Source organism: Cnephaeus nilssonii, assembly GCF_951640355.1.
Source record: "Cnephaeus nilssonii genome assembly, chromosome: 6".
NCBI lineage: Eukaryota > Metazoa > Chordata > Mammalia > Chiroptera > Vespertilionidae > Cnephaeus > Cnephaeus nilssonii.
The window spans coordinates 17,094,452-17,114,358 of NC_137077.1; positions in this window are offsets into that span (position 1 = coordinate 17,094,452).

Below are 19,907 nucleotides of genomic sequence, written 5' to 3' on the forward strand. Positions count from 1 at the left end.
TCACTGTTTTTTAGTCAGTGAAAAAAACTGATGGCACCTTCATTAGGTAGGGAAGTTGGTCATCCTTATCCATAATAGGGTGCTCTTAACATGTTGCCCATATCCAATGACATGGAAAGTACAATAGAGTAGACTAGGGCCTTTTAGGCCAGGTGTATTTTTAAAGTTTTGATATCTGCAAGATGTGTCCTTGTCTTTTTTACTCTCTGATGGATCCTCCAGAGACTTTAATAATCTCTGGTACCAGAGTCACTGAAAAATTTTTTGTTAAATTGAATTGAACTGAGGGATGTAACATAAGAGCATAGATACACCATATTTGGAGACTGACTAATTAGATTTAAATCATAGGTCTACTGCAAACCAGCCTTCACTTTATCCTCTTTAAAGTGGGGACATTTGGGTTGTTGTGAAGATGCGATGATTAAAATATATTGAAACCACTAAAGCCAAGGGCTGGCATGAATAATGCTATACCTGGCATATATTTGTGGTGATTACTATTGCTCATGTCTCTTAAGCAGTGGTAAGTCCTGAGCCTGTGATTCTGAGACTCAACTTTTATATACACCTGTGGGTCTCAGGGCAACTGGGCTCCAGCACAACTTTCATCAAATACGCTTCCTGCTGCACTTCCAATTCTCCAAGCCACTGCAATTGCTTTTCTGACACTGAGCTTATTGAGGTTATTGCAACTTTCTAAACGTCAAATCTAAGGCCTCTTTTCAAACTTCATCCAACTTGACTCTCTGGAGTGTTTACAACTCTCAACTATATTCTTCTCAAATTATTTATCTTCAGAATTTAGAATAGTATTCCTTTCTTGCTCTCCTAACTTTTTGAAACCTCCTTCTTTTTAACCTTTGCCAACTCCTCTTTCTATATTCCATTTATCAAAATAATCTGTTGGGGGTAGCAACTACTATTATCCCTATCTTGCATATGATGAAATTGAGACTTAAAGAGGTTTCTCTCCAAAGGTCACATAGATGTCTTGGTTTGAGTCTACATTAGTCTGACTTCAGTGTCTGCACTGATAGATTCTCTGTTATATCTTCAATTACATTGAATCAGATAATAAGGGATCTTGGAGACCATTCTAACAAAGACAACCTATATATATATAAAAGCCTAAGCAACCATCTGACTGTCCGACGGTCTGACCGGTAGCTATGATGCGCAATGACCATCAGGGGCAGGCACTCAATGCAGGAGCTGCTGAGCTGTGGTGACTTGGCAGCTGCAGTTTTCAGGTGACGCAACTGGAACCAGAGAGGAGGGAGCCTGATTCTGGGGTGCATCACCTGAGAACCTTGCTTTCACAATCTGGGACCCCAGGGATATTGGAGAGCCGGTTTTGGCCCCATCCCTGCAGGCTAGGCCGAGATACCCCACAGTGCACGAATCCATGCACTTGACCTCTAGTAAATTACTATAATAACTAACACATAGTCCTTACACTGTGCCAGACACAATTCTAAAGCTTCACACAGAATGAACTCTTTAATCTTCAGAGTTTGATGAGGTAAATACTATTATCCCATTTTACAAATGAGAAAATCAGGGTGCAATTTATTAAGAATGTTAAGCAATTGACCTTTATTCTGTTGGCCTTTAGGAGCTCAAAAATATCCTTAAGGAGGGAATTGACATGACCTTGTTGAATTTCTATAGAAACATAAATACAGAGGCTAGCTTGAGGGATGACTTTGGACACAGAAGTCTGTTAGTAGGCTGATAAGGACAGTCCAGATTAAAATGATGAAAGCTTGAGTAGAGATTGTGGGAGAGAATGATGGAGGGAAGGACTGTCTGAAGTCATTCATCAGACATTGTCATCAAAATTTGGTGACTGGCCAGATGTAAGTGGTGGGAAGCAAAGGAAAGGCGTTGTTGAGGTTCTTTGCATGAAAGACTTTATAAGTAGTGTTTGTTTAGCTTCATTTTAAAATTTAGGTAATTAGCCTTTCAAACTGGCCTTGTGCCCTATTCATCTTAATTAACTGGGTTCATCTGGAGAAGCAGTTCCCCTGCCAATATGCCACACGGCCTCTGCTGCTTTCTCCAGCTGACGCTTGCTGTGCAGCCACCTTTTCCCCACAGTCCCGTTCTGGCCCAGGGAAGAGCATTTAGGATGCTGGCTCAGTGACCACTCCACTATTGCTATTCAGTGACATGGATATTCCCCTTCTGCCAGACACCAACTGCTGCTTTGCTGGGGAGATAAGAATTTAAAACTGTTCTTGCCTGTATCTTCAGCCCCTTTGCAGCATTGAACTCATAGATTTGATACCCAACCCCACCCTCCCCACCCAACCTGCACTTTCTTGACTGATACTACAAGATTGCAACTGTTAGCTTCTGGTAAACATGCCTTTATAGTGAATTCCTTCTTCTTGCCTTTTGAAATGGGTATCCAATTTTGGAAGTTAACAAATATGTATTGGGAGTCCAGTAAGAACATGACAGACTCATGTGCGATACTGTGGATACAAAGATGGTAAAGTATGTCCTGATCTTAAGGTTCTCCCAGGCTATTAGGGAAGTAAAGGAATAAAGCAATAATTAAGATAGAGTATAAGTGCAATAGTGGAAGTACAGGGTGTGCTGGGAGTACAGAGGAGGGATGCACAGTGATTAGCTGATATTGGTTGAGTAGTAGGGGGGCTGTTGAGAAAAGCTTCCCAGAACACTTAGGAACCCAAGATAAGGTCGTAATGATGAGGAGAAGTTGCTTGGGTAAGAGTGTAAGTGGTGGGACAGGGTAAATAGGGTAAAATAACATGTCAGAATCAAGAAATAGTACTGCTACTTTAGAAACAAACAGTTCCATTGTCTATAATGTAGAGTACAGGAGTCATAGCTCAACATTACCCCCAAACCTGTCCCTATCCTCAGACAGGTTTGGGGGGAATGTTGAGCTATGAGTCTGGGAGGGAGAAAAAGGTGGTAAATAACATTAGTAGGCTTGAATATGGTGATTTGAAGTTTAGAACTGACCCACATGATAACAGGAAGACCCTAACAGGGGTCAGATTTGCCTTTTAGAAGCTTTTCTGCTGCAATGTAGTTAGATTGAAAAAGTCCAGGTGAGGGCAGTGAAACGTGAAGTTATGGCAGCCAGCCAACGAAGAGCTATGGATAATCATACAAAGGAAGGAGCATTGGGAAGAGCGTAAAGGGAGCAGAGGCAAGGGATTTGTAAGGAGGTGGATTTGATGAGACTTGATTATGGAATAAAAAAACAGGAGAATAACGGTGTCTCTAGCTTATTTCTCGGGCAATGGAGCTTAATCCAATCTATGACAATAACTTCCAAGAAATATATTCAAACACACTGTCACATTATCTCCTGAAACACGGAAGTTAATTTTCTTTTAAAATCCTTGTTTTGAATTTTCTTTTTGGACTAATGCCTTCCAATAATATTAATTATACTTTTGAACCAGGAAAGAGGTTATGTTATTGGCAAAAATCAAGCATCCTGATATTTTTTTATGGATTATCAGTGGCCACAGGAACCCTTGTTTCTTACAAATTCAGGGAACTGTTCAATACACAGTGCTTTGAAAAGCACAGCTATCTCCCTTGGGAGCGGATTATACAGGTTTTGACACATCTCTATGATTAGAAGAAATAATTCTAAAAGCCTACTAAATCTACTCTCCAGCAACACACCTATCAGCTAACTGGATAATCAGTCAGTATCCTTTACTTACCCAATTGAAATGTCATCCATTCTTCAGATACTACCTAAAGTCCCCCCACAACCACGAAGCCATACCCAGCAACAGCAGCAGCCTTTGGTTCCTTCTTATCTCCCTGAGTGTCAGTACTATCATTTTGTCCATTTGTTTCATTCAAAGATTTATTGAACCCTATCATATGTCAGGTACTGGTATAGACCTTGGGAATATAACAGGGAATAGAAAAAAGTGCCTGCATTTGGTGAAGGAAAAAAGACAATGAGCAAATCAACAAATAAACACATCAGATAATTTCAGAGACTGGAATGATATGAAGAAAATAAAAAAAGAGAAAGTGTTATTGGTACTGGAAAGGGCTGGGCAATGTAGTGTGGTCAATATGGAAGTCTTGAATGATCAGAAATGGAAGCCAGCCATACCATTGCTTAGAGTTAATGCTTTCTGGACACAAGGCATAAGGAAGGAACAAGTTTGGCTTGTCCAGTGTAGATGAATGCTCCAGTGTGTCTGGAGCATAATTTTTATCCAGTTGACTTATTTTATTCTCTACTTTTCCATATTTGCACTCTGTGGGTTTCCAGGCTAATTGGATTATTTGCATACATATTGTTTCTTGCCAAAGTCCTACATTCCTCGAGGGCAAGGGTATGTCATAGACCTCATCTGTTTTCCCCATAACTTCTAGCATAATGCTGGAAACATTACTAGGTGCTCAATAAATTCATCCTAAATTCAAATGAATTTTTAGTAATTGGATGTTTTTTCATAATATAAAGAGTGAACAAAAGAAATATCTCCTGAACAACACCATGACACTAGCAAATGTTCACAAACAGATTATAAATTGCTCCACACAGATTTGAAGAATTCCGTTTCATTTTAGTGATTGCCACCCTCCAATTTGTTAAAGAGCAATCTGAGTTTAGAAAGTCATTTTCCATGACAGCTGTCCACCTCTTTGAGAGAGAGAGAAATTTGCCAAGATATGGCTTTGGTAATTACAAATGATTCTGTTTTATGCTGAAAGGCAAGAGCAGGGAAGAAAAGACAATTCATTTTCTGTATTTAACACCTTACTATCTGGGGCCACAGTCAGGGAGAAGAGCAGGTCCTAGAACTCTAAGTCCAAGACAGAGCTGATGAGAGAGAGGGAATCTGAACAACAACAAGCAGAAGGAGAGGAGACGCTGATGAATGAATGGATCCAGTGAATGGAGGAGATGATAAGTCAAGGTAGGCAGGGGCAGAGGCACAATGAAAAATAACAGGAGAGTGGGAGTATGGTGAGTGTAGTTAAACTCATAGCAGGCAAGTCTAGGTGCCCAGAGGATTGTCTTGGAAGTAGAACTTTAGATGCCCAATTAGAGTCAAAGCATCATTTTTATCTGCATCCTTTGGCAGACTCAAGGATGCACATTCTGTTCAGACAACTCCCAATGTGATGCTTTATTTCATGTCCTTGTCTATGCTGATAAGGGACCACATTTCTCTGTTTCAAAGATCTTTATGGCCGTGACCCTGCTACCATGGTGACACTAAGGAGTGTGGCGCCATTTAAAACTGCTCACTGTCTAGAATCATGAACTGGAAGTTTCCCCTTCATTCATTCACCTCTTCTTTCTTTCATCTCTTTAGCCCAGCATTTTACCCATATTGGCCGCATTCATTCATTAGTTCAACAAATATTTTAATAGCCTACTATAGATCAGATACTGTTCTTGGTGCTGAGAATATAGTGATCCAATAGACATAGTCCTATCCATAAAGGACAAGAATAAACAGTTCATAGAAAATAACAATGCATATAAATATGTAAAATCCCTTACATAAGAAAGGAAACTACTTTACTAAAAATCAGAGAATGCAAACAAAATACCTCACCAAGATATGATTTTCACTTTTCAGATTGGCAAAACATTTACTGTTGGCCAGACTGTGGGAAAACAGCATTTTTATACATGGCTGTTGGAAGTGTAAATTAATATACTCCCTGTGGGAGGCAATTTGGTATTATCTATCAAAATTATAAATATATGTAGCCATTGAACCACCTTGGGGAATTTAGTCTATATCGATATTTGCATACAGATAAAATAATGTATGTATAAAGTTATTTATTTAATAGGACAATTACAAAACACCCAAATGTCCAATAAACTATGCTATAATTATATAAAGTGGCTGTAAATCAAACTATCCCAATAATCTAAATCTCCAAATAAGGACTTAATGCACTGCTGGGGAAGATCTACAATAGGAGAAGAGCAACGGACCCAAGGGTATATTTAACATGTGCCACTTTTGGCAAAAGAAAAAAAGCTAAGAACATATATATTCATATTTGCATGGGGAAGCTGGAAAGATAACCAAGAATTTAATAAATGTGGCTTTCTTCTAGAGAGGGGTAACTGACTGGATGATGAACTGCAATACTTTTTTTAAATACATTTTTTATTGTTGATAGTATTACAGATATCTCCCATTTTCTCCCTTTTCCCCCTCTTCCCAGTGCAATACTTTTAAATGCATATTAAAATTCTTTGATTTTTTTTAATCATGAAAGAATTATTTAATCAAAAATATTACACAGTCTCGGTCCTCTTGGCGCCTTTATAGTATAGTTGGAGACAAAAAGTAAAGAGACAATTAAGTATATAACGTAATGTCTAATAATGATAATTAGTAAGAATGAAAAATAAAGTTCAGTAAAGAGATGAAGAGTGACAAGAACTGCTATGTTAGATAATTGGTCTGGGAGGGCCACTCTGAGGAGGCCATGCTAAAAGAGGAAACTGAATGAACTGAAAGGGGTCCACATGGATATTATGGGAAAGAGTGATCTGGACAGAAGAAACAGCAGCTGTCAACACCTTGCAGTAGGAGCACATCTGTTAACACTAGTCAAGGTAGAGCTCAGGACTATTGGACAGGAAGCCAGGGGCAAGGTTGTGTAGGACCTCGTGGGTTGGTGAAGGCTTTGGATTTTGTTCTCTGCCAGTTCTTATAGTCCCTTCTCTGTTCTGGGTTTATTTGTCCTCCCCACCCCACCCTGCCAGGGTGCCATGATCAGCAGTAAAAATACTCCATTTCTTTTTGCTGCTCTTCTTGCCAATCTTCATCCTTGAACAAATTCCACTGCTTACTTCCTTTTCCCTGGTAGCTACAGGTGGGCCCTGTGCAATGCTTAGCCCTGCCGCAAATTCATGTTCTTCATGTCCCGAGAGCCTTGCATGCCACAGAGGGCCTCACTGGTGCTTAATAAAAGTTCACCAAATGCATTTCCCTCCTATATACTTTTCCAATATTGCAGACACGCGGTTAGTTTCTTGATTGGGTGCAAGGGGATAAAACTTGTTTAGCAAGTGCATGAAACTGAAATAGATCACAGGGGGTAAAAATGACAACTGCATGGTGAAGTGTGTCTAATGATAACTTTTCAATGGAGTTGTCTTGATAAATGAGGTCCTTCATTTGTGCAGTCACTAGAAAAATGAAAAAAAAAAGGCCTATTTTCTCTCAGTCTACTTTCAAAGGCACTGCCTTCTCATTATGAATAATCAAATACCACTCTGAAAGAAGGGCAAACTTCAAATGACTAACTTTTAGCTTTTAAGGCCGACTATTCAAGTGAAGAGTAAAATATTCCTTTTTTAAAACTGCTGTTATGATTGCACTTGGATAATTTAATACTTTGAAAAATGGCAGTGTTCTTGTTCAATCTCTGGTTAACAAATCTGTGTGAGGAGTCTCCTTGCTGAGAACATTCCAAGGGTTTGTTTTTTAATGGTTTCTTTCTTTTTACTTTTTATATTTTTTGAGGGAGTTGATAAAATCAAGTAATTTATTATATATAAGTATATGTACATACATATTTTATAAATATGTTTCCCATTAAATATACAACACAAATTTCAGACAAAAACCACAGCAACCTAGTATAATATTTATTTTGCACTAATAGGTACTCAATACATTTTTATTAGAGTGAATTAAATTCTAGTGCTCATTGTGCTTACATTGCAAAGATCAAAGTCTTTGGAATTAAATGTGCAGGTTTTTGTCACAGCTTTAACTACTGCAAAATATATAACCTCGAGGATACCTGCTGATGTTCTGTGGGTATCCTTCCTCCTCCTCCTGAGCCTAGTGAAAAGGGTTTTAACAGGACTAGGAGTACATGATGTGAGACAAATATCACTGCTTTGAGGGTAAAAACAAGAAATAAAAGAAATGAGAACTGGAAGGAAATATAAAAAAACAACAACCTAAAAACTATTAGCATGAAGAAGAGAGTTTAACAAAATAGCTAAATACAACATCAAAGTATAAAAATTAATAGCAGTTTCTACAAAGGCAATAAGCAACTAGAAGATTTAATTGAAATAAAAACCATCCACAACAGCAACAGGTACAAAGAATTTTAACATAAACACTAATAAAAGGCTTTTATGGAGAACATCTTAAAACTTGAATAAAAGAGAGAGAAGATGTCCTGAATAAATGAAGAAATATTTTACGCTCTTGGATGGCTGTAACCCTTAAGAAGATGTAAATTCTTCCCACAGATAAATCCACACATATGCAATCCCAATAAAATCTCAGTTGAATGTTTTTAAGAACTGAGTAAACTTAGTCTAGAATTCATATGGAAAAATAAATGTTCCCAAATGAGCAAGACAACATTAAAACACTGTTGTTAAGAAAGGAGGATTTGGCTTACTGAAATTGAGACATATCACCAAGCCATGGTAAGATGTCGATGCTCCCTGACTTATCGATGGAGTTTAGCTAATCACAATCATAATATGACAGCGTTTTTTGGTTTGTTTTGTTGTATTGTGTTGTGTGTGTGAGCTGTGACATGTTGATTCTAAAATCTGTATGGAAGAGCAATAAGCCAAGAATCGTTACACTATGCCTGGTGAAGAGAAAATATTGGAAGTGTGGCATGCACAATGTCAAAATGTATTGTGAAGCTTTAGTCATTAAGGTAGTGTGTTATATTGCAAGGCGCGACAAACTGATCCATGGAGAGGAATGTAGAACTCCCCAGACTCCCAGATCTACAGAAACCTAAGGACTGTGGTGGCATAGAACAGTGAGGAAAGGATGGGCTTTGCAACAAATGGTGCTGGGAGAGTCATTCATATGGATAGAAATGACATTGAGCTTTTATATCAGACAACTGGCAAAAAGCAATTCCACGTCGATTATAGATAGAGGTCCAGTGCATGATTGAATCATGCACGTGTAGGGTCAGCTATACGCTTTCGCTTTTGATCACGGGGGAGCTGGGTGCCTATCTGCTGGTGCCTGAACAGACAGGCACCCAGCTCCCATGTTTTTGCTTTTGATCGCTGGTGCACCAGGCCTTTCAGAAGTCTCCAGCGCGGTGGAGGCTTCTGAAAGGCCTGGTGCCTGAGTGGACAGGTACCCAGCTCCCACGCTTTTGCTTTCGATCTTGGGGGAGCTGGGTGCCTGTCCGCTGGTGCACCAGGCCTTTCAGAAGCCTCCGGCGAGGCGAAGGCTTCTGAAAGGCCTGGTGCCTGAGCGGACAGGCACCCAGCTCCCCCGCTTTTGATGGTCTGCAGTGGGATGTGAGCTCGCTGCCCCAGAGGCCCCTTCTGTGCTACAGCACAGCCATGGTGCAGACGCTGAGCTCGAGCCACTGCTGGCGACGCGAGCTCAGCGTCCCACTGGCCCAATCGGCCACTCCGGCCACCTTTAGTCCCGCCCCCCTGCACCTTCTGGCCAATCGTGGGCATAGTGAAGGTACGGTCAATTTGCATATTTGTCTATTAGGTAGGATGGGAAAGGCAAACCTATACAACTTGTAGGAGACAATATAAATCATTTATTTGCATTCTTGGGTTGATGAAGGATTCTTGAAAAATATAAAGAAAATTATTGATACATTTGATTTCCTTAAGTTTAAGGACTTCTCTTCATCAAAAATGACCATAAAGGAAATTGAAAAGACAAGCTATGCACTTGAAGGAAATAGTAACTGCCAGTGGATGAGAGAGGGAGGGAGAGAGGGGGGAAATCTTAAAAATCAGTAAGGTAAGGACAAACAATAGAAAATATGCAAAAGACAGGAGGTGATAATAGGGACGAACAATAAGTATATGAAAAGATGTTCAACCTCATGAATAGTCATGAAAATGCAATTTAAAAGCATAATGTCTATCAATAGAAAAATGGAAACATTGTACTAAGTTCATATAATAAAATATTATAGAGAAAATGATTAAACTACAGCTACACAATGCAAGGGTGCATTGGCATAATGAAATTAGAAAGGACACACAGAATGTTCTATTTCTTAAAGTGGATATTGTGTACACAGTGCTCATTGTGCTGCTACTCTTTCCATCTTATACATACCTTATAAATACTCTTAAATCTAATAAATATTTGGGTCGAAGATATTTTTTTTAAAAGAAGTCATGAATGTTTCAGGGTGGAGATCTTCTTAAAATCTGTCCCATAGAACTGCATAGATGGGCAAGGAGGCCTGAATAGGAATGCTCAATATAAACCATTAGAGGCCCGGTGCACGAAATTCGTGCATGGGGGTTTGTGTGTCCCTCAGCCCAGCCTGCACCCTCTCCAATCTGGGACCCTTTGAGGAATGTCTGACTGCCTGTTGGAGGGGACCAGACATCCCTCTCACAATCCAGGACTGCTGGCTCCCAACTACTCGCCTGCCTGCCTACCTGATTGCCCCTAACCACTTCTGCCTGCCAGCCTGATCACCCCCTAACCACTCCCCTGCCAGCCTGATTGACATCTAACTCTTCCCCTGTCGGCCTGATTGCCCCTAACTGCCCTCCCCTGCAGGCCTGGTCACCCCTAACTGCCCTCCTCTGCTGACAATCTTGTGGTAGCCATCTTGTGTCCACATGGGCGTGGCCATCTTTGACCACATGGGGGCAGCCATCTTGTGTGTTGGAGTGATGGTCAATTTGCATATTACCTCTTTATTAGATAGGATGGAATTTGGGGGACTCAGCAAGAAATAGCTTTTACCTTAAATATCTATCATAAGTACTAAAATTGAGATTATATTTTGTGGCATAAAGCAACTTTAGGAGTTGTGCTTCCTTAAGACAGGTCAAGGGAATTATGGGGCCTGACTACACTTACAGGTGGGGTGGAAAGCACAAATTTGGGAGACCAACAAAAATGCATATGACTATACCCCATAAATCCTGTTCATTCAACCCACTTCTTAGGTGTTTAAGAAAATAAAATGAGATGAATATAAAATAGACCTGCCACATGGGTAAATGCAACAAAAATAATTGGCTCATGTAGTTATTATTACCTTATTATAGGGTAGAATTACAAAATGATTAATATTTTCTTTGTACCACTATTATGGGAATTTATATGCATTGTACATATACTAAATGTAATCATTGAACTTAGGAGAATTAACTTTACTAGAAATTGCAGGTATTGAAGTTTTTAATACAGTATTTGCAATGCTCAGACAATGTGTTAAGTTCAGGGCAGCCACCGAAGACAGACACCTTACTGAAGAAAAGAACTATAGAAACAAAGGTCAGCATGTGCAAGTTGTCACTACAAACTGATAGTTGACCTTTATCCTTCTATGGTTTATTGTTGACAATATTACAGGTGTCCCCTGTCCTCTTTTCCCCCCTTAAATGTGTTATCATTTAATTTAAACTTTTCTTCCTAACTTATGTCTTTATTTACTTATTTGTTTCCTTTTTTTAATGAGGAGAGATGAAGGGATACTTGGACAATTCAGAATTTGAAACTTTGGTCCCAGGTTTTATCTCTTATTTTGCTAAATTAAGTTTGGCCATGACACAAACAAGCAAACCAAAATGGAACAGAAATTTGGAGCCAATGCCAGGCCCCCAATGTGAGCCCAATACTGGATCACTGAGTTGAGTCAGGACACTGATGAGAAATGTCAAGTAATAATAATTTTTAAAATAAATTAAAAGGAGAAATTTGGGGTACTACATTGTGTCAGTTTGTCCCTCAAGGATGACATTGGATCCTTGAGGAAAAGGGCACAAAGAAGACTTGGGATGATTTGTGTAATAAGTAATTTCAAAAGAAAAACATAAAGTCTTTTAAAATGTGATAGAAGTAAACGCATGTATAATCTTCCACCAAATGAGAATTCGGCACTTATTTCTACAGGGAAACACAATCCACGTATCAGGAACTAAATGTAGCCAAAGGTGCATTTGTTTGTGTCACTGTCTTACCTTGTAACTTTACTTTTATGCCTGATGTGTCTTGATTATGCTTATTTTGAATCTTGATATCATTGTGCAGAGGATGGCAAAAAAAGGCAAAACTGTGTGTTTGTTGATGACCTGCCTCCACGATGAAAAAGAGAAATGACATTTGTATGTTTTATGTATTTCCAGTAACCCGAAGTGTGATTTTCCCGTTGTTATTGCCCTGTAGAAGAACATATTCCCTAAAGAGCAAATACACTTCCATTTTGTACTCACTGAGATGATCTGTTGATTCTGATCAACCCCAGGTCCCATGTCTGGCAGAAAATTATTCAGATGATTGCTATGCTTTCAGGCTGTGCCTAACACAGGAAAACTCAACACTACGCTATCTCCCTGCAAATCACTCTTGCCTCGGATTTATTCACCAGCTCACTGATCCTTAATCCACCATTCTATGTCAATGCATAATCAAAGCATATTCTTCTCCATTACTGCTGTAGAATGTTAATGCTGTAATCTGTTTGTAATTAGAACCACTCCAAAAATCCATCTTTTCTTTATCCCCTTCCCTCGTGAACTTTATAGAAGAATAAACATGCCAGTATTAGTCTCACCCTCAAACAGAAACCAATCTATACCAAATTCCCTGGTGTAATATATATTAGCTTGTCATCAAGGACAAAATTTATATTTACTTAAAGATGTGTTGCTCCACACAAAGCTTCTCAGATCTGCAGTAAATAAAAATGCATGCCTGCTTAGGCATTAAAAAATAGAATCATTCTGAGAAATATAATCCACTTACACATGAAAAGTAATGGAATGAATGTACCGCATGCCAATAGTGATGTGCCTCAAAGAATAATGAGTTCCATTTTGGTGAGCTTGCTTTAAAGTTCATTGGCATTATAACCAATGTATTTATTGCTGGCCTGTGAACAAAGCCCTAGTCCCAGGTTTTCAAATGATGGTGTAAAAGAAAAAAGTGGCAGGAAGATGCTATGTGCCATTAAGTATTATTTTTTAAATGTGGCAAACTGCCTGGCTAGTTTTTTTTTTTCTATTTGCTTTGGAATAATTTAACTTAAAAGAAAGATAAAGACCACATGATCTCACTCATTTGTGGATTATAGTGAACAATATAAACCAATGAACAAAAATAGATTCAGACACAGAGAAGCATCGAACTGACTGTCAAACCTCAGAGGGAAGGCAGGGGAGGGAGAGGGGTGAGAAGAGATAAACCAAAGGACTTATATGCATATAAGCATCACCAATGGACACAGTCACTAGGGGGGTAAGGGCATGTACTGGGGGGTGGGAGTGGCTGGGAAAAGGTCAATGGAGGAAAAAATATAATATTGTAATAGCTATGTATGGGTCAGGGGGGTACTTGAAATATCAGGGGGACGACTCTGTAAAGTATATGATTGTCTAACCACTATGTTGTGCACCTGAAACTAATACAGAATAATATTGAATATGAATATAATTGAAAAAAGATGGAAAATTGTATATGTTTTTCATCATAATAAAAAAAGAAAAAAGACATTTACTTTCATAATTAATCCTGACATATCAACTTCAAGACAAGCCAGTCCATTTATAAGAAATCCTTTTATGTGTTTTTTCAGATTAGATAAGCTATCTTATCTAATAAGAGAGAATACCTATTAAAATAACAGAATATAATAGATGCTATTTTTCTATAGCCATTCATATTATTTTTACACTCAGATAGAACCATGTATACAGTAGGAGCAAGATAAATGCATGCTTCTGTGGAAAAAAATTATTAAACTTCCAACTTGTTATATTTTCTCTATTATCTCTATTAGAGTTTACATAGTTTAGTACCTAGATTTTTGGTTTTTAAATTATAGTTTGAAATAACACAAAGCAGAAGTCAGCTCAGGATAACAAAGATCCAAATGAAAAGTTAGATCTAGGATTGGATACAAGAGATTACATATTGTCTACCCTAAGTACTATAAAATGTAATTAACTCTTCAGGAAAAAAAATCTCATAACAAACAACAAAAAAACAAAACTAATTAAAAAACGAAAGATTTCCTAACCACAGGCTTCAAGAAACTAATTATCAAAGGAAAACATATTAATGTTAACAATATCCATTTAACCAAGGTATCTTTTTAAAGTGACGTTTACTACAATTACAGCAATTAAACTAATGTCAGATTTCCTTTTTGAATTAGATTAACTAAAATTTTGTTTTTCTTTGAATATTTCATAAGCCAATTTTCATCAGTCAGTTCTTAGAGAAGAGTGGAACACTGTTTTATCTTGCAGCTCATAATTTGCTTTTGTATTACTGAAACACGCATGAGAACTTAGAAATAGTACTTGACAGAGTGTCTAAAATTCTCTATACAGCCTCCATGTGTTTATCATGCAGAAAAGTATTCATTCACTCAATTTTGTTGAGAGCCCACTATGCTCCAAAAACTGTGCCAGGGACAGGGTATATAATGATGAATGAGACATACAAGGCCCCTGCTCTTACTGAGCTGAAATTCTAGTGGTAGGGGAGAAGTAGCAAATGAGTTAACAAGTGCATAAAAGTATTGCTGGTTGTGTTGTGTTTGAGAAGGAAATACATAGGGTGCTTTGGTAAAGAAGAAAAAAAAAAAGATGGGACCCTAGTTCGATGTAGTGCATAAGGAAGAACTCTCTGAGCTAGTGGCAGTTAAGATGAGATTTGAAGGATAAGAACCTGGTCCTTTGACTCATGATCCAGATGGAGGGAGCACCAAGGAAAATGGTCTGGAGGAAGATAAGAGCTTGTGATGTATCAGCAGAAGACCACCTGGCCAGAAGATGAAAAGAGAGGGCTGGGCAGAACAAGTGGAGGTTGAAGAGCTAATTGAGGTCCTGACTGTGCAAGGTGAAGGGTTTGTATGTGATGGTTTTATTCTAAGAGGACTAGGGAGCCACGAGACCTTCTGTCAAGAGTGGAGAGTGATACGAATGAATTTAAGCTGGAGACAATTACTCTGGCTACTTTGCAGAGAATGTCCTGAGCATAAAAACTAAAGAGAGAGATCAGTGAGGAGATAGATGCTGAAGTCATCTAGGTGGGAGATTTGGGATTGACTTGGAGTGGGGCCAATGGAGATGAAGAGAAATAATGGATATGGGATATGTTTCAAGCAGAATTGACAAGACTTACACCGAAGGCTTGAATGTGAATACCAGAGGCAGGGGTTTCAGGCAGAGTATCTTCCTCCTTTGCAAAGGAGAAAGACAAACTTCTCCCTTCTCAGGGATATAAACTGCATGACGTTAGTGTTTGGTGAATGGATGTAAAACAACAAATGTATTGACAATTTCAGAAGAAATATGAGACACTCATGTGTTATACTCTGAAAAACAAAAGAACTATGCATTTTAATAAGTAGGGCATTGGTCCCCAATTCTACTATTTTCTTTGTTACTTGGCAAATGACATGATATCTTTCAGTTAAAGTTTCTTTTTCTGTAACATTATAATAAAAATGTCAAAATCTCCAAACTATTGTGAAATGTTCACAATAATATATGGAAAAGTATAACATGGGGGTACTAGGAGATAAAAAAGTTTTACTAAAATATTTCAATATAGTTACGTGCCTTCCCAATATGAGTTTTTTTTTTTTGCCAACATATAAAGAACGTTTTTGTAACAATGACTAACAAGTTTTCATATTTGTGTTTCTACCAGGAGGTAGTCTCTCTTAATGCTTTACATTATGACAAAAAACATCCATTGAAACCAAAATGATAGTAATTAGCTTCATTATTTTGTGTGGTTAAAATGTTTTGATTAATCCTTTATAAGAACATTAATATCTATAGGAATAAAATGTTTTATGTTAGAATATGTAAACGTGCATTTAAAAATTAATATATCATATTTTTTCTAGGAGAAATTTTTCTCATTTACCTCATTTTAGACACATACTATTTAATGAACAGCCTTACTAATATTCCTAAACCTTACCCAATTTTCAGTCTATTGACATTTTTCTACTACAAGGTAAAACTAAAAAATAAATAGAAAGCACTCTCTAAAAGCCACAAATAATGATAATTTGAATAAAAAAATAAATTCCTAAGTGAGAGAGAGAGAGAGAAAGATCCAGGCACAGCAGAATGCACAATTTCAAAAGGGAGATGTCTTAAAGGGAACATAATTCTGTGTTGGACCAAGTCTTTATGAATATAATCCCATTAACTCATACTGTATGTTGTTGAAACAAATTACAGAAATCTATTTTGTGAAATAAAACTTAGTATTGAGACAAAATTTCAACATACTGTGAAGAGTTAATTATTAAATATATTATCCATTGCACAAAAACAGAGTGTGGATAGTGGTGTTTTTGCAGGGCCTAGTGTGAATGACAGAAAGCAAATGTCACCATCAGCCTATTTCACACAGATAAAATCATTTTATTAAATTTTACATCTGTGGCATATCTTTTTAAAAATAATACATTCTCATTGTCTGAAATTGAGAGTATATAAAAATATTACCAGTGATCTCTGTTCTCATGATCCCATGTTAAAATTTTGTGGTATTTTTTTCTAGGTACTTTATATGAATTACTCTTGTATTTTTAATTTATAAAAATAAAAATGTTTTATAATTTATAAAAATATAGGAGCAATACATCCAGTGCCTATGAGTATCTATCCTACTTCCCCCATTCACATGGTATTGAGAAAATATCTTCATGCAATATAATATTTTAATATTATTTCATTTCCTCAGAAGTTCTACTGGAATTTCATTAAATTTATTGATTTATTTGTATGAAATTAATATCTTCATATCACTCCTACCCAGGCAGACACCATTTTATTCTTTGTTTAAATCTTGTTTTAAATCTCAATGGCATCCTTTTTATTTTTTTATTATTATTATTTTTTGCATAGGCCATGCATATTGCTTGTTCATTCATTGGCTTTTTCCTTGCTGTGTGGATAAGAACTGTTATTCTGTTCTAATTACTTACTGATTATTGCTGGTAGAAAGGAAAAGCTATTTATTTTTCTATTTATTTGTCAGCAGCCACCTTATTAAGTCTGTTTACTTGTTGACTCTTATGAGATTTCTAGGTAGAAAATGTATCATAAGCAAATAGTGAGTTAGTTCACTCTTTTCAGGTATTTGTACCTCATATACTTTTCTTGACTTATTACATTAACAACAGTTCCTAGAATAATGTTTAATTATGGCTAGGAAAGCAAGTACCCTTGGTATTGGGATTAATGATAACTCTGCTGTTTCATTGTTGGATATGATATTGCCTGCTATCTTTAGATTGCTATTCTTTATTTTATTAAACAAGTTTATTTCTATCCTTACTTATATGAATTTACATATTTCAATCAAGAAGAGTTGTTAGATTTTTATCAAAAGATTAGCATTTCTCTAGATATCTTACCTATGATCTATAATAGTAATAAGAATAAACATAGCCAAAATATATTCAGTTAATACTTGCGGATACTGAGCTAAGCATTACTTAAAAGACATTTTTGTGAATTTTTGTAGCTAGTAAATAATCAAGCAGCAATTTCAACCCAGATCACAGGAAAAAGTGAAATCCTGTTGTCCCCATGTATGTTGAATCCTTCACCCTCAGTGTGACGAGGGTGAGATTCTCATGATGGGATTAGTGCATTTATAGGAAGAGATAAGACATAGCAGAGGTTGTTTCTCTCTCTCTCTCTCTCTCTCTCTCTCTCTCTCTCTCTCTCTCTCTCTCTCTCTCTCTCTCTCCCCTTTGTGAAGATACAATGAGAAGGTAGTTGTTTACAAGCCAGAAAGTAAGCTCTCACCAGACACTGGATCTGCTGGCATTTTGATCTTGGACTTCCCAACCTCCCAAACTGTGAGATATAAATGTTTGTTATTGAAGCCACCCAGTCTACAGTATTCTGTTATAGCAGCCTAAACTGACATGAAGAAAGAAAAACACACATAATAGTGCATACCAGGATCACTGTATGGAATGTGGAGCTTCTGCTTTTGCTTATGGATCTGTAGAAATTATTTACATATTTTGGATGCTAGTTCTTAGTTGGTTTTATGAATTGCAAATGTGTTCTCCCACTCTGGACTTGCCTTTTTACTTTTTAAAATTATGTCCTTTTGTGAACAGAGTTTTAAATTTTAGTACAAATAGGTATTTTTTGTACTAAATTTGTGTGTGTGTGTGTGTGTGTGTGTGTGTGTGTGTGTGTGTGTGAGAGAGAGAGAGAGAGAGAGAGAGAGAGAGATTATTTATTTATTTTTGCCTAATTTCAAGTCATAATGATGTTTTTCTCTAAAAGCTTATTTCTTACTTATCAAATTTTTATCTGTAACCCATCATAACTGTTTTTGTGGGAATGTTTTGAAGGAATAAAGATTAATTATTTTCATGCTGGATCATCTAATTGATCCAGCATCAGTTACCAAAAATATCATCCTTTCTCTACTGCATTATAGTTAACTTTGTCATAAACCAAGTGACTGTATATTTGCAAATCTGTCACTGGATTCTCTATTATTTCATTTCACCAATACCACACTATGTTAATTATTAACTTTATGTGAAGGTATAATTTCATATAATGTAAGTCCTTCTGCTCTGTTTTTCTTCTTTAAGCTTGTTTTGGCTATTCTAGATCTTTGCATTTCCATATACACATTACAATCAGCTTTTCAATTTTCACACACATAGATAAACATTTTCCATTTTACTTGGGATTAAACTGATATCACAGATCAGAGTAAAATTAATACCTTTATAATATTGAATCTTCCAATTTATGAATATGGTATATTCCTCTATTTCTTTTTTTTTTTTTAAATGACTTTTTAGAAGGAGAGAGAGAAACATCAATTTCTTGTTCCACTTATTTATGCATTCACTGGTTGATTCTTGTAGGTGCTGTGACTAGAGATTGAAACTGCAACCTTAAAATATGAGGATGACTAACCAACTGAGCTACCCAGGCAGGGCTTAGGTCTTTTTACATTTCTCTCACCACTGATTTGTCATTTTCAGTATAGAGGTTTTGCATTGCTTTTGTTTTCTTATTATTTTATTTATTTATTTATTTTTAATATATTTTATTGATTTTTTACAGAGAGGAATGGAGAGAGATAGAGAGTTAGAAACATCGATGAGAGAGAAACATTGATCAGCTGCCTCCTGCACACCCCCTACTGGGTATGTGCCCACAACCAAGATACATGGCCTTGATCGGAATCGAACCTAGGACCTTTCAGTCCGCAGGCTGACGCTCTATCCACTGAGCCAAACCGGTTTCGGCCATTGCTTTTGTTTTAAATTGGCCTTGTATCTGGTGACCTTGCTAAGTTTACTTTTAAATTCTAATAGTTTATCAATTATTAAGATTTTTCTTCATATAATTATTTCTATTGAAATAATTACAGTTTTATTTTTCTTTCCAAGTCTTATGTATATTGTTTCTTTTTCTTGCCTTATTGTACCAGTTAGGATATCCAACACAATGTTGAAAAAATGGATTGCCTTATCTTTTATCTGTTCTCAGGGGAAAACTTTTAATAATTCATTATTAAGTATCATATTTACTAATGATATATTACTGCTACTTTGGTAAGACTTGATTAATGTTGAATTATTTGGAATGCTTTTTCTGTCTAATGTATTTTTCTTTTTTTCTGTTATTGTGGTCAGTTATACTAACTAAGTTTTGAATTTTCAACAACTCCTGCATACCTAAAATAAGCCCCACTTAGTCATGATTCAGTTTCTTTTTCATTTATCACTAGGTTCAATTGGCAAATATTTGTTCAGCATTTTTTCATTGATGTTCATGGATATATTGGGCTGCTATTATTCTTTTCTTTCCTTTATTAGGATTATCCCTGCCTCATTAAATCACTTGGAAAGTGTTTCTCTTTTTTCTATTTTCTGGATGGGAG